Source organism: Thalassophryne amazonica, chromosome 4 (genome assembly GCF_902500255.1).
Source record: "Thalassophryne amazonica chromosome 4, fThaAma1.1, whole genome shotgun sequence".
Taxonomy (NCBI): domain Eukaryota; kingdom Metazoa; phylum Chordata; class Actinopteri; order Batrachoidiformes; family Batrachoididae; genus Thalassophryne; species Thalassophryne amazonica.
Window position 1 is genome coordinate 9,213,469 of NC_047106.1, and position 14,656 is coordinate 9,228,124.

The 14,656-nt window shown below is 39.5% G+C and overlaps 1 protein-coding gene across 1 annotated transcript in view; it reads left to right on the top strand.

The window, feature by feature from the left end:
• The first annotated feature begins 907 nt into the window (after window positions 1-907).
• Window positions 908-14,656, top strand: part of si:cabz01090165.1 (uncharacterized protein LOC100333421 homolog) — a 950,945-nt gene continuing 937,196 nt past the window's right edge. Inside the window, exon 1 of the mRNA XM_034169060.1 lies at window positions 908-949. The gene's annotated coding sequence lies outside the window, so the exon portion shown is untranslated. The remainder of the gene's footprint in view (window positions 950-14,656) is intronic.

Here is a 14,656-nt window from a genome sequence, read left to right on the forward strand (position 1 = left end):
CCTCACTGTATATATATAAACCTACTATACTTGTTTTGTCTAGAATTTCTAAGTAACAAAACATTTATTTTCATTCTGAAATAAGGCGATTATTGTGAGTGGAGCTCTGAGCTTTTCCTCATGATATCTGTTTCAGTTTTTTGTGGTGTTTTCTGAATCAGTGCCCGATGTGATGTCAGCGATGCTGTCTTAAGATCAAAGTGGCCGTTTAAAAAATTGAAAATTCAGGCATTCCAACATCACTGAGAGCCAGACCTCCAGAGAAGGTTTTTGATAATCTACGTCTGATAAGAGTTCCTCTGCATTAGGGGGAAAAAAATTATGGGGAAAAAAAAGGTTGTTAAGACGGCACAAGGAAGGAAGGAAATGAACTCTTGGAATGACACTCTGCATCGCCACCTCACCCACATTCCTCCACTTGCTTTCATCACTTTTTAAGTCATAAATCAGTGGCGGAGACATAGAGGAGGAGCAGACGTTCTCTGCGATTCATTCTGCTGTTTTTACTTGCGTTCATTTGGTCGCCGTTGTGATGACATTCATTTGTCAGCTGCCGATGCATCTTTAAGATGAAGCCATTTGCTTCAGCTTCACCGTTTCACCATTTCTCCACAGTAAATTGCGGCATCTTGAATGGCAAAAGATGAAATGTGAGCTGGTGTCATGATGACACATTTCTGTGTATAAAGTAAATTCTATTCACTGCGCTGTCAGGAAAAAAAAAAAAAGATCCTTGACATTGGTGGTCCAAACGTCAGAGGAAATGAATTTTGAAGCTTCGTTTGTCGTGATATTAGACAACGTGTCTTTGTCTGCGTGTATATTCGACAATGTTCTTTTTGTCTATTGCAGAATAAAAGAGTTTTTACAATTTGCAATATTAACAGACAAAAATTTGTTGTCTTTCAGCTGTCGGGATGAAATGATCTGACAAGTAGATACCAGAAAGGTAAGTGACTGCCTTTACAGTTGTTGAAGCATGCACACAAATATAATGTGTTCAATGGGTCAGAATGTGTGAGCGCGATTGAAGCATTGAGTGATAACATCTAAACTCTTGGAGCTCAGAATCAGAATCACCTTTATTGTCATTGCACAGTAAAACAGCACAACAAAATTTGGTGCACACATGTAAGTAGAAGGATTGGATGAATGAATGGAGTTAACTGAGGTTTTGTCCAATTTTGTGTGGTTTTCTTGCAAGTTATACAAAGTGAAGCTTTTCATGATTTATTGCTACAAGAATAAGAAAGTTACACTGTTGCCTTAGCAGAGAGAACTGCAGTCTCAACATGGGTGTAAATGCACACATAAGCATTGATGAATATCAACAAAATTGTCTATATTATTACATTTAGCAGCCGTATCACCATATGTGTGAAGCCTCCTGACTGCACAAGGGGTGGGGTCATACTGTCACCATATGGTCAGGATGTGATGTGAATGAACCTATAGATTGTGACACATTATTACCTTAGTAGCCCACACTGTACGTTTGACATACTGCCCCGTGTGATCAAGATGTGATGTGCTTGATGATGAAATTTTATTGCCCTTAGCAACCCAACATTGGTGGCAGAATACACTTATGTTTGCTTACACGCAGACTTAAATGCACATTCTTTTGAGAGTAGAAGGAAATCAACTGATTGATTGACATTGACAAAATGAAGCATAACTTCTTAGCCTCAGTAGTTTGGTATACACACTGTATTTATAATTAAAATGCATGTTGTTGATGTTCAAAAGTGAAAATGGCATAAAGTTTGAAAATTTTATTGGTCTATGTTTTTAGTGTCAGTCTGCTGCTGGGCAACAGCCCATTCCATATTGCTAATATGAAATGCTGTACGATACTTACTGGAACTACTTTATTGTATAAATTCACACAAAGAACTATTGAATGAAACAAGCTATTCATTTTTATTTCAATTCAGACTTTTCTTGTACTAATGAATATGTGGTCTTGATGGCAATAAAAGTAAAATAATATTCAGTGATGTAATGGGTACATATTAAATACTAGATTTTAGTCGACAGTGAGTAGGAAAATTTCTATGTCATGTATAAAACAGTTTTCAAAAGAAATGCTATATTTCTTCAAAGTTCTATCTGCTGAAGATAACCTTGTAATACATTTTATTTTAAAAAGTGTATAGAAGAGGCCCAACAGTGGTTCATGTGGGAAGTTAAACTGATCACTGGTGACAGTGATCAGTTTAACATACCTCAACATACCTCAATTAAATGCCATATATTTTGTGTTGCTGTTAAGATTCTTGCTCTCTCAGAAAATGGATCCATGAATATTGTGTTTCACTCGTTTTAATCCATAAGCCACCAAATAACAACATTGTAACAGGAAGCTTAAAGGCGTACGTAGGCTGATGGTGTAACCACCTTTTACCAGCTGCAACTGGCAACATACCAACAAACTCCCCTGATCTGAACTGCTATACTTACAAGCTATAACTACTAAAGCTGCAATTATTAATTCTGACAAGTTTGATAATTGAGTCATGATTTTCAGTTCAAATTTTCTGATTTCAGCTTCTTAAATAAGAATAATTTGTGGTTTGTTTGCATCTGTGTAACAGTAAACTTAAGGAACCTGTAAAGAATAATGAAGCGCTGATGATCGATATTTTTTTTCATTTTGTCGTTTTCTGTCATTTTATGGCCCAAATATCCATTTGATTAATCTGGAAAATCTGGAGAAAAGTGACTTGGCAATGTAAATCTTTCAAGCCAAAAAATAAATGGTGGATCAACAAGGCTACTAAAATCCAAGTCCATTGACACAAGGATGTCGTGACCGTGCTGAAAACCAAGGATGATGCCGGTACATGATGGAAAAATACTTTAAAGACATCTTGAACACCAAGCCAATTGTTGAGGATGAGGGAGTGTGCACCCATCTACCAAGACCAGACATCATTGACGAATTAAATTGAACCCCAATTCTCAAAGAAACTCTCCTCACCCTTAAAGGTACAAAAAACAACATAGCACCGGAGGGAGACAATATTCCTGTTGTGGTCTTTAAAGAAGGAAGTCTGTTTTTCCAACACTAAATGCACCAACTCATCATCAAAATCTATACTCAAGAAGAAATGGGGGCGGATCTGGAAGCCTAAATGATTGTCACCATTTGCAAGTAGAAAGGACAAAAGACTGACTGTGGAAATCATTGCGGATTCTCCTTGGCGTCCACTGCAGCAAGACCATCCACAGAAAACAGCTTTCCTGAATTCAGTAGTGACTACCAACCATAAAGAAGAATGACAGACATGATTTTCACTCTCTGCCAATTACAAGAAACGTGTAAAGAGCAACACAAACAGCTGCACCTCATGTTCATTAACCTATAAAAAGCATTTGGCAGCATGTCAAGCCCAATTTGTAGAAGATCCTGAGCAAAACTCGCAGTACAGAGAAGTTCATCAAGATTCGGAACCTTTTCCACAATCACGTCTGCCACAGTTCTGGTAAATGGCACAAAAACTGAAGCCTTCAGTGTTCAGTTCGGAGTGAAGCAGGGCTGTATCATTGGCCATATGCTTTTCGTCATCTTTGTGATCACAATCTGATCAAAGACAAGGTGCCACCATGAGTTGACACTGGGTACAGAATTGATGGAAAGCTCTTCAACTTAAGCTGACTGATAACCAAGAAGACCACTTTGCTCCTGGACGTCCAGGACACCAATGACAACATCATGTAATCCTTTACAGAAAAGGTTGTCAGAACATCCTGGAAGCCTTCAATGAAGCCTAAGTCAAGGTTGGTCTTCACATCCTGTTGAAGACACACATCATGTGTCAGCATCCACCCAACACAATCAACCCTACGTTTCCGGCTGTGAGACTGCACAGACGGATCCTGGTGAATGTGACCCACATTCTGTACCTGTGCAGCGACGTGTCATCAAACACAGACATCTAAAACCAACTCAAATATGCAGGATCTGCCTTTGGCTGGCTTCACACCTGTGTTTTCAACAACAGAGACCTTCAATATGAGATAAAAATTTTTATCTGCAAAGTCATCATCATGTCAGACCTATGGATCTGAGACCTGGACGATCTACTACTGCCACTTGGACCAATTCCACCAGTACTGCCTGAAGAGTATCCTTAACATGGGGTGGGAAGACTACTGTACCAACATCAGGATGGTACAGTAGTAGTAGTGCTCTGAAGCCAAACTCCAGAGCATGGAGAAATGGTACAAGGACCTCCTGAAGCACAAACTCAAGAGCAAATCAACATTGACTGAAAGAACACACCATGCCATCTGAAGAGCAATGATCCACACTGGAGTGTGAGGTTTTGAGGAAGAAAAGGAGAACAAGGAAGAACAGAGCAACATCCTGAATGGCATAAGCTTCCAGCAGCAACCACATAGGGGAGGTGATGGTCTACTGGTTAAGTGTTAGGCTTGAGCCCAGAGGATCCTTGGTTCAAATCCCTGCCTGACCAGAAAATCACTAAGGGCCTTTGGCAAGGTCCTTAATCCTCTAGTTGCTCCTGGTGTGTAGTGAGTACCTTGTATGGCAGCACCCTGACATTGGAGTGAATGTGAGGCATTATTGTAAAGCGCTTTGAACATCTGATGCAGATGGAAAAGTGCTATATAAATGCAGTCCATTTACCATTTAACCACATCTGTCAGAAACAGTGCATATTTTGAGGTCAGTTCAACTCTGGCTCCACATTCCCAACCAGGAATTCACGAAGAGATCATCTTTTCCTCACAACTGAGGGATTGCCACAAATCACTGCAAAGCAGAATAGTTTTCCTTCCACATCAAAACAGGGAAGAAATGTCAAAAATATTGTCCTCTCAATGTGTGAAGATGGTCGATTGCTTTCTCCATGTCTCTGTGAATTTCTTTGAACAGTCAAAACGTATCCAGACAAGGTCAACTGAAGGGGACCACCACCAGACTAGAATTATATTTAATAATTCCATCGTCAAATAATGAAAATAATGCCAAATATCCATTAAAAATGAAGTGAATAATCATATATGCACATCACCAGCATTTTAATGGTAGTTTTCCTGCAAGCACCTTCTCTACTGTGGAGTAACTGTTATTAAGAAATGATTTGTCATTGCAGAGATCATTATATGATCAATATTTCTTTGTAAGGGAGACATACAGGAGACTTGGTGGTGGAATGAAGATGTCCAGGAAAGTATAAAAGAAGAAGAGTTTGGTGAAAAAGAGATGAAGAAAGTAGACAGGAATACAATGTGTGTATGTGTATATATATATATATAGAGAGAGAGAGAGAGAGAGAGAGAGAGAGAGAGAGAGAGAGAGAGAGAGAGAGAGAGATGCAACAAAAGGTGATAAGAAAAGTGATAATGTATAAAGAAAAAGGCAAATAGTGAGCTGTACATGAAGTTAGATACTAAGAAAGGATCAAATGACTTGCACCAAGGAATTGAGGTGGAAAGGATTTGTAGCAGGTACGAGTGATAAATGATGCGGATGGTAGAGTGCTGACAAGTGAGGAGAGTGTGTTGAGAAGGTGGAGGGAATATTTTGAGGAGCTGATGAGTGATGAAAATGAGAGAGACAAAAATACTGGATCATGTGGAGAATGTAAGTCAGGAAGTGCAGGGGATTTGTAAGGATGAAGGGAGGACAGCTATAAAAAGTTGGTCCAGATGACATACCAATGGATGCATTGAAATTTTAGGAGAGATGGCAGCAGTGTTTTTTTTTACAACATTGTTTTATACTTTCTTGATAAATGAGGCAATGCCTGAGGAGTGGAGAAGCCGGTTGGAGCTATCTTTTTTTTTTTTTTTTAAAGGTGATGTACAGTTCTGCAGTAACTACTGAGATATAAAAGATATCAGACGGACAATGCAGGAAGGACAGTTTGAGACAAAACCAGAAGAGGTGAGATTAAATTGATTTGTTGATTGTTGGACATGCACATTGAAAGGACACATAGTACATATGGAGAAGGATGCTGAGGATGGAATTACGAGGCAGGGGGAGAGGGAGGAGACCAAAGAGGAGGTTTATGGATGTGCTGAAGGCGGACATGCCAGATGGAGACAGATGACTTGCTGTGATTTCCCAACATAAAGTTTTGTTTTTACCGGAGGCCATTAGACTTTGTGTCCATCTGTACATCTGTCCAAATGTCCATCCATCTGTCCATCTGTCTGTGCTCAGCATAAGACCAGTCCGATTACTGTCAGAGTCTTAAAAATCCCCGGGAGCATTCTTGGGACACAGACATTGGACAAGTTCAGAGATGGCTAACTGTGACCTATTTTAAGAGGTTAAAATATCACATTCTGTTTCTTTTATTTATTTATTTATTTATTTTTTTTGTAGGGGTGGGGTGACAGCCAATCAGAGTAGATTGGCGCTGTGATGTCAGTGGCTGAGCTAGCTAACTGCAAACTCTTTCGTTTATGTGTAAAAATGACCTCTTTGTCATATATTATGTAAAATGTCAGATCCCGCTTCATATACAAGACCAGCTCTCCGTCTCTGGGGTCCGACCTTCGTGTCTCCGCGGGTATTACCCGGCGGGGCTGCACAAAGGCTGTTTAAGCTGGTGGCGAGGAGATTCGTCTAGCCGCTCACTGCCTCCATCCGGACGTCCACCCCGCTGACGCTGATCTCGCACCCCGGTCGAATAGCCTCCTTCTGGAACCAGGATACGAGCCGGCCACGCCCGTTAACGGCAGCTCTCCTCTGATGGATCAGGGCTCTTGGAATGTTGCTAGATTTTAATTTTAGTGACTCGTACAGCGAGTCCCCAGGATGCGTTAATTTCGTTAAAAACCAGACTAACCTTTTAGAACACTTTTTGATGTCATACACCCAAAAAACTTTAACTTTTACACCTTAAGAAGAATCAATAAATCCAATGTCCGAGCCTTAACACTTTAACTGCATGCTTGGAAATTTATTGCAGGTTTTGCAAGTGCTGACAACATAATCAAAATCGGGTATATGATGATAATTTCACAACAGTAATTCAAATATAATCAGAATAATAATTGGCAGAGATTTTTGTTTTTGATTCAATAATGCTATCTGATCTTACTCTGACTGGACTGGATTAACTTCTCAACAAATTTCCTAGGAGTGAGGGAAGGAGGTTTTTTGATGTTAAAATCCCCAGTTCGATGAACTTGGTCTCCTCTTCATCAGCTTTTAGTTGTTAGCTGACCACGATCCTTGTGATGTTGTAATCCTTCAGGAAATAAATCCACATAAGAGTTTATATCCTTCAGGAAATAAATCCACATAAGAGTTTATTCCTTCTTCAATCAACCAAAAGTTGATCTAATCCATTCTGGAAAGATGTGATGCTCCATGAGAGAGAAAACGTTGAAACTTCCCCACTCAGACTTAAGGCCAGTGATTATTCTCCAATGCTCTGCTACTCCATGACTGGACGGCCTGAGTGGGAGTTGAAAACTCTCTCAAATAATCTCTTATGTCTCCAATCCTCTCGCTCCTCGATTCCAATTGCAGCTCACAAGATGGTCAAGTCTTGTGATCTCCTCGTAGCAGCGGAGAAGTGACAACAGCACCTCTCCCTGGAAGAATAACCCCGTTTCCTGTTGTTGTACAGTTTTTATACGAAAACTCTTGTTGTTGATGAGGTGATCTTGGTTACCATGGGGATGATGATGAGTCCAAACCTCCTCCCTTACCCTCTTCTTTTACTGGAAGCCATCTGGAAAACATTTCCTGACTGACGATAACTGATGTCCCGATTGTCAGTAAATCTATTGCGCAAGTTTCCTGTTTTTCTGAACACATCTTTTCCGAGAAACACATCTTTTCTAAATCATGTTACATCAATCACATTTAATCATATTCAATCATTTCATTTCAACTCTTTTTCACATAAAAGCAATTCATATGATCATATACAACATTTCATTCATTATTATTCATTTCATATCTTATTACATCTTATTGTTCTGAACAGTCGTTTTTATTATCAGCTCTTCTGGCCTTGCTTGCAACATCATTAACTTCCTTTTCTGTCTCTGCCTCTGCACAAAAACAACTTTTCCTCAGTTCCTCTTTCTAACTGCCAGAAAAACAACTCATATAATCATTCATTTTACTTATTTGTAACATACATTTTCTAATCAACTCTTACTGTTATTACATTAATAGTTCATTTGATCATACTTTGTCATTTTAAAATCATCTTAGACATATTCCATCGTCTTCACCACTGAGTTCATCCCGTGGGCCTCTCCATCTGCAATGGAAAAGTCCGGTATGACCTCAGTCACTCCAGGAAAGTACCAAACACTGTTCAGTTTATTCCAACAACGTGTGTATTAATCCAATGGCACGTATTATATTCCAAGATGAAAACAAGCCGAAAGCAAGCTTAAAGTCATCTTTCTTGACAAAAAGCTAGCGAGAAATAAACACCTCCAAAACTAAAACTGTTTTTTGTGACCTAATAACACCTCTGGAGTTCAAAGACATTTCGCGCACGCTAATTTCTACTAACTCAAAGCTAACTTCTGCTGTTGTCAAAAGCTCATGTATGCACAAATGCACACTCCCTCCTCAAGATGCCATTAAAACGTAAATATTATCAGTTATCAAGTTGTTCACCAATGAATATGGCTTTATACACCCTGAAGAAAAGGCCCCAGGGTGTATGGTTTCATATCATATACCTATAAATGATAAATGTTGTATGGTTTCTGAAGGGTGTAAAAAGCCATATTCATTGGTGAACAACTTGATAACAATTTTATCATATACAGTGGTCCCTCGTTTATCGCGGGAGTTCCGTTCTAAAAATAACCTGCCATAGGCGAAATCCACAACGTAGTCAGCGTTATTTTTTTACAATTATTATAGATGTTTTAAGGATGTAAAACCCCTCACTACACACTTTATACACTTTTCTCAAACAGGCATTAAAATTTTCTCACTTTTCTCTCCTCTGTAAACACTCAAAGTTCAAACCTTAGTAGAAAAAAAATAGAACGTTTTCCTATAAATAATTATGATGGCTTTTAGAACTAACAAATTTAATTTTAACGATCAACCTACAAGGTTGGACACGTAAGAAATTATTAATAGTGACTCACCAGTATTTCACAGTTCATCTGACCACACCTCTTCGTCGTGGCGCCGCTCCACTGTCCGGATTACTCGGGTGGTATGAAAAATATTACCCGTCCACGAAAAGGGTGTATTGGTATTTATTTATTCTTTAGTGTTTTATCCAATCATATTGGCATATCATTTATAGGTATATGATAATGTTTATGATTGACTGATTGACAGAGGGGCTTTATTGAACATGTACAAATTGTACAAACGACAATAGCATCTTAATAATGAACGTAAATAACAATCAGTGTCTAATTTTATGCATATATATATATATATATATATATATATATATATATATATATATATATATATTATGCATATATATAAAGAAGACAATGCTCACATGGCTGAGGGTATTTTAGCATTACTTTATATTTTTATCTTACCAGAGATCAGCTAACAGCATCATGATGATCAAACTTTTTGCCATTTCCCCCCCCCCCCCCCCCCCATTGATTGCTTACATGTCTGTAGAAGGATTACATAAATAATGAGCATGTCACTGAACTTTTTGCACCTCACTGTCTGTGTTTTATCCTTTACCACCATGCCTGAAAAAAAATTCTAAGGCAAACACAGTTTTTTTTTTGTTTGCCCAGTGTTTGTGTCACCTCTTGCTCCATATTTATGTAACATTAACCTTCCCCCCCATGACACTGCAGACTAGATAAAGAGATGACAAAATAGTTTTATGGGTTTAATGGACTGAACTTTGGGGAAAGAAATAGCTGCTTTTTAATAAATGTGTGTAGACGATGATCACAGACTAATTAGAGTGAATACAAACACAGTGAGTTCTCACTAATGAAACAAGTACAGAATGCAGGTCCTCAAACGTCACTGCAACAGATGTACGTGTCCATGTGTTCACTAATAGAGCTGCTACCTATCTTCCTTGCTAACCTCTGGAGCCACAAATAGACAATATCTGTCTAAATAATGGACATCCATACTAATAGACCAATATCTGCCTGAATAATGGCTGTCCCTGCACCAAATAACACAATATAGTGGATGTTATCTGGAAGTGGGACCACAGTAATGCTGGAGCATCCTTTATCTGATCAGTCAATCCATCACGTTTTATTAACTGCATGTGAGACTTCCGCCGATCGTGCATGCCTTGTGCGCTTTGGGCCGCCAACAGAAAACCTCGAAGAGACGTGGGTGGAGACTTCCTATGTAAGCAGCAATGAGCTCTAATGGATGAACAAAAGTTAAGGACAGGGTTAGGTTAAGATAGTGTTTTACTGTCAGGGTGAGGTGCCTTAAAGTGAATTGTGTCCATTTATGTGGGGCGTGTCCATGAAGATAGTCCCGAACTGCCTGTGGTTTGATCCGTATCCATAAGAGCTGCAGCTGTTTCCAGAGACAGTTAGCAGAAGAATTGATGGCTCTTTTTAAATTGCAGTAGTCTCTGTTGTGCATCTTAGATAATATGATGATTTGTCTTGGGGTCAATGGAAAACTTTTTTTTTTTTTTTTTTTTTACATTACAAAGACTTTTGTCAGGATTTGCTTATTGCTGCAAAGAAGTGGATTCAGTTATTTTTGCAGCCAGGCTCATTGCATGTGTATTTGCATGAGTTTTCCCTTCAGACCTCAAAATTTGCACGAGGAGCATAATTCATTGGCTCGTGCTTTTTGATTTACTAAAATTTGGTGTAGTCATCATTTTACTAATAATTGTGTCAGTAATAACGGCCCACAAGAAAAAAATACTATTGGTGGCTTCTAAAGCTTATAGTTAGGGCTGGATCAGGTGACCCTGAACCATCCCTTAGTTATGCTGCTATAGACTTAGACTGCTGGGGGGTTCCCATGATGCACTGAGTGTTTCTTTCTCTTTTTGCTCTGTATGCACCACTCTGCATTTAATCATTAGTGATTGATCTCTGCTCCCCTCCACAGCATGTCTTTTTCCTGGTTCTCTCCCTCAGCCCCAACCAGTCCCAGCAGAAGACTGCCCCTCCCTGAGCCTGGTTCTGCTGGAGGTTTCTTCCTGTTAAAAGGGAGTTTTTCCTTCCCACTGTCGCCAAGTGTTTGCTCACAGGGGGTCGTTTTGACCGTTGGGGTTTTTACGTAATTATTGTATGGCCTTGCCTTACAATATAAAGCGCCTTGGGGCAACTGTTTGTTGTGATACATAACATAAATGGTACATAAATGAAATAAATTGAAAATGGAATTGAATTGATGCTAAAGAGATTGGCTTCAGCAAGGATGCTGACATTTGTGTGCCAGTCTTCCCACCAGATGCATAGGATACTCCTCAGGCAGCATTGGTGGAATCACTTGAGGATCTTCAGATGGCAGCAGTAGGTGGTCCATAGTAATGGTTGATAGAAACAATATGCAATACAAACGGTACAAAATTGGCATATGATAGAGATTTTCATTCTATTCATTAATTGCACTATCACAGTAATGCATGTTGATGACGCAGTCTAACTGTGACGCATGGAATGTACAACCACAAGCTTCATCTGGCTTCAACGCATCATCATCGGTCTACTTGAGTAAACATGACTTACAGCAAAATGGAGGAGCTGGTGAAAAACCACTGTAACATCCATTATTTGGACTTGGTTCAGGTTTAAGCCGCCCAACGAGGAGCAGCAAACTCTACGCTGTAGGCCTAGTTCAAAAAATATGAAGCCAAAGTGTGACATAACCTTCAAAATTTAAAAGTGGTCTTTTTTGTGAAATGTTATCATTTTAGGTATGGTTATATATCAGAGTTCAGTCATTGCTAAAAATTATCAGTGCATATATACTATAATGTGCTAGAGCGTAACGCTTGCAACAACAGTTGGAGGTATCTTCTTTAGTCTGCAGACGCCTGAAACAAAGAAATTCTGTCCATTAGTTCCTGCTATTATTGAACAAGTAATATAATTATTCTATTGAAGCAGAGTAGGAGATATAGCTAAGGTTTTGACACAAATAAATCAAGGACTTATTCTCAGCGTTCTGCTTGCGACACTTTTACCTTGCTTTAGAAACATGATGGTTTTTTCCCTAGGAAATGACATTTCTACCTTTACAAAAATGTATTACTGTGTGTTAGTATGAAGCACAAACAAACTGACAAAATACAAGGTTATTTCTTTAACATTCAACTTTAAATGATAATGCTAAATATCAATGTCACACAAAATTGATGAAAAAAGTGCTAGTTTTGGGGTAAATTTCGTGCATATCTCTGGAACCATGCAGAATTTTTCCATGAAATTTTCAGTACCTGTCAAAGAGACTATAGGCAACTCACAGATAAATCTGGATGGTGCTAAATAAAATAAAGGCTTGTTCATGACAAATGCATTGCAGATCAGCAGTTAGGATTCATTATTTTTGAACTAGGCCTGTAGAGTATGTGCAGCAACAGTTCGAGAGGTAACACAACTTCCAGCGATGGATAAACCAAAGCTTTTTGAACCACTGAATCAATACAAAGCAGCTGTGTTGAAATGGTTCACTTTTTCGAAGCATTTGATACAATTAAATATAGTAACATCTGCTGGCCAATCTTCAACATTGCACTTGCATGGAGCAATAAAGGGCAAGATGTAATGAAACAATAAGACACTGTTATGTATAATGAATACTGTATTAAAGGTTCTATGTGCATCTTGAAATTTTTGACTATACACTCAAGGCACCTTCACACATAGTACGAATGTGGTCGAATTGCGCATGAAACAGAAATCGTATGCAATACATGTAAAATTGGAGCTGCCTCTAATGCCTCCTACACCTGTTGCTACAACTATTTGCGCACACCAACGGCTGAAAGACAGAGTGTGGGCTATGAGAGCCCATTTGATCCGTCTCGCAGCAGGTGTGGCCAAATTCCAGGTGATACATACAAACATCTAACACTGCTCCTTTGGTAATTCACACTATTAGCATGAAAACAGTCAGCAGACAATCTCTTTCGAGCTGGAAGTGAAATTTGTTTAAGTGCCCCCAAGAGTGTGTCACTGCAAAAAGCAACACACGTGTTGCACACATGTGCACGTGTGTCACCTCCCCCACTTCCTCTAACACAAATGCTTATATATATGTACAGACCTGATCACGTGGGGGACCGGACAGCGAGGTCTGAGCGCACACAGCACGGGGAGGGGCCTGTCAGCTGATCACAGCACACTGACAGGTGGATGACGGCTCAGTGCACACATTAAAAACACAGAAACCACAGCCAGGAAAGGTATATAAATAATTACGATAATACCTACATACACAATAACATAACAAATAACAAAAATGGCTGACCACATAACACAGAGTGACACGTTGGTCTGGGCGCTGAACAGACAGGGGAGCATGTCTGCTCACAGCAGCTGCTGTTGTGATCTGTGCTCCTGGACATCCCAGCTGGAGAACATGTACCATGTTTTGAAGGACATGAACTTACAACATTCCTCCATGAGGCGCGTGTCTCTGCCTGCTGTCCTCGCATGGAAAAACATAAAACATATTTTGCCTTTGCGCCGGTCTGCAGCGGCCACACACAGTGCACCTCGTCCATGTCCTTGTTGATTTCAGGCATTTTTCCCACACCATTTACAGACCAGTGATGGTAGTGCAGTGGTAAAGTTTCTGTCTGGCAGTCAGAGCTTTTGTAAATTGCAGGATCAAATCCCATGGGTGGCATGTATTTTTCTTTCTTTTTTTTCTTCTTTTTTTTTTACGGCAGCTGCGTGATGTGGTTACACATGCTCCAGCTGCTCACTCTGTATTCCCGCAGCGACGGTGTCCGTTGGATGCGCAAAACTCTTGCAGCAGGTTCGTTCATGCCTGCCCATCGGCTTGATGTTTTCGTGGTTTGGTCATACGAGCTGGTCCGCCATGATTTACTCTGATTTGTACTTATTCGTACTATGTGTGAAGGACCCCTAAAACTTCCATTTAATGATTCAGGTGCACCAGCAAATTTTGTCCTTTATAATCGAAATCCGTTATATGTATAAAATGGACAAAATCCATTAAATGTATAAAATTGACAAAGTCTGTTATATGTATGTAAGGGATTAGTTACAGCCAGGAGGCGCTGAACAATTTACGGTGAATCCCCAGCACCTATTAGGCTTACGGATTTCCTTAATTAAAAGCCTGACCTTGCCTCATTTAATGACCAGGTGAAAACTTTGTCTGAAAAAAAATTAACGCCTGCCTTAAATAAGCACTGGCCATTATCTATACTATAATAGCCAAGTGGGCTGTGTGTGTGTGTGTATGGCTTCGATCATGCAACCTGTTCTAAAATGCTTCTATTATAATTTATATATCGTGATAGATATAGTTATTGCAAGAGGCTGCAATGTAAGTTGCAATATTGAATTTCCAAGATGGCGGCGCACACAGACACTGCAGCCCTGAGCTCTCTGAATCAGTGTGTTTGGTATTTTTATGCTCATTTCTGCTCTTCGATCTGGTCGAGTCCTTTTGGCACTCGAACTTAACACCGGAGGCACCTATCAGTCATCTGCAGACTTTGTCATTCCT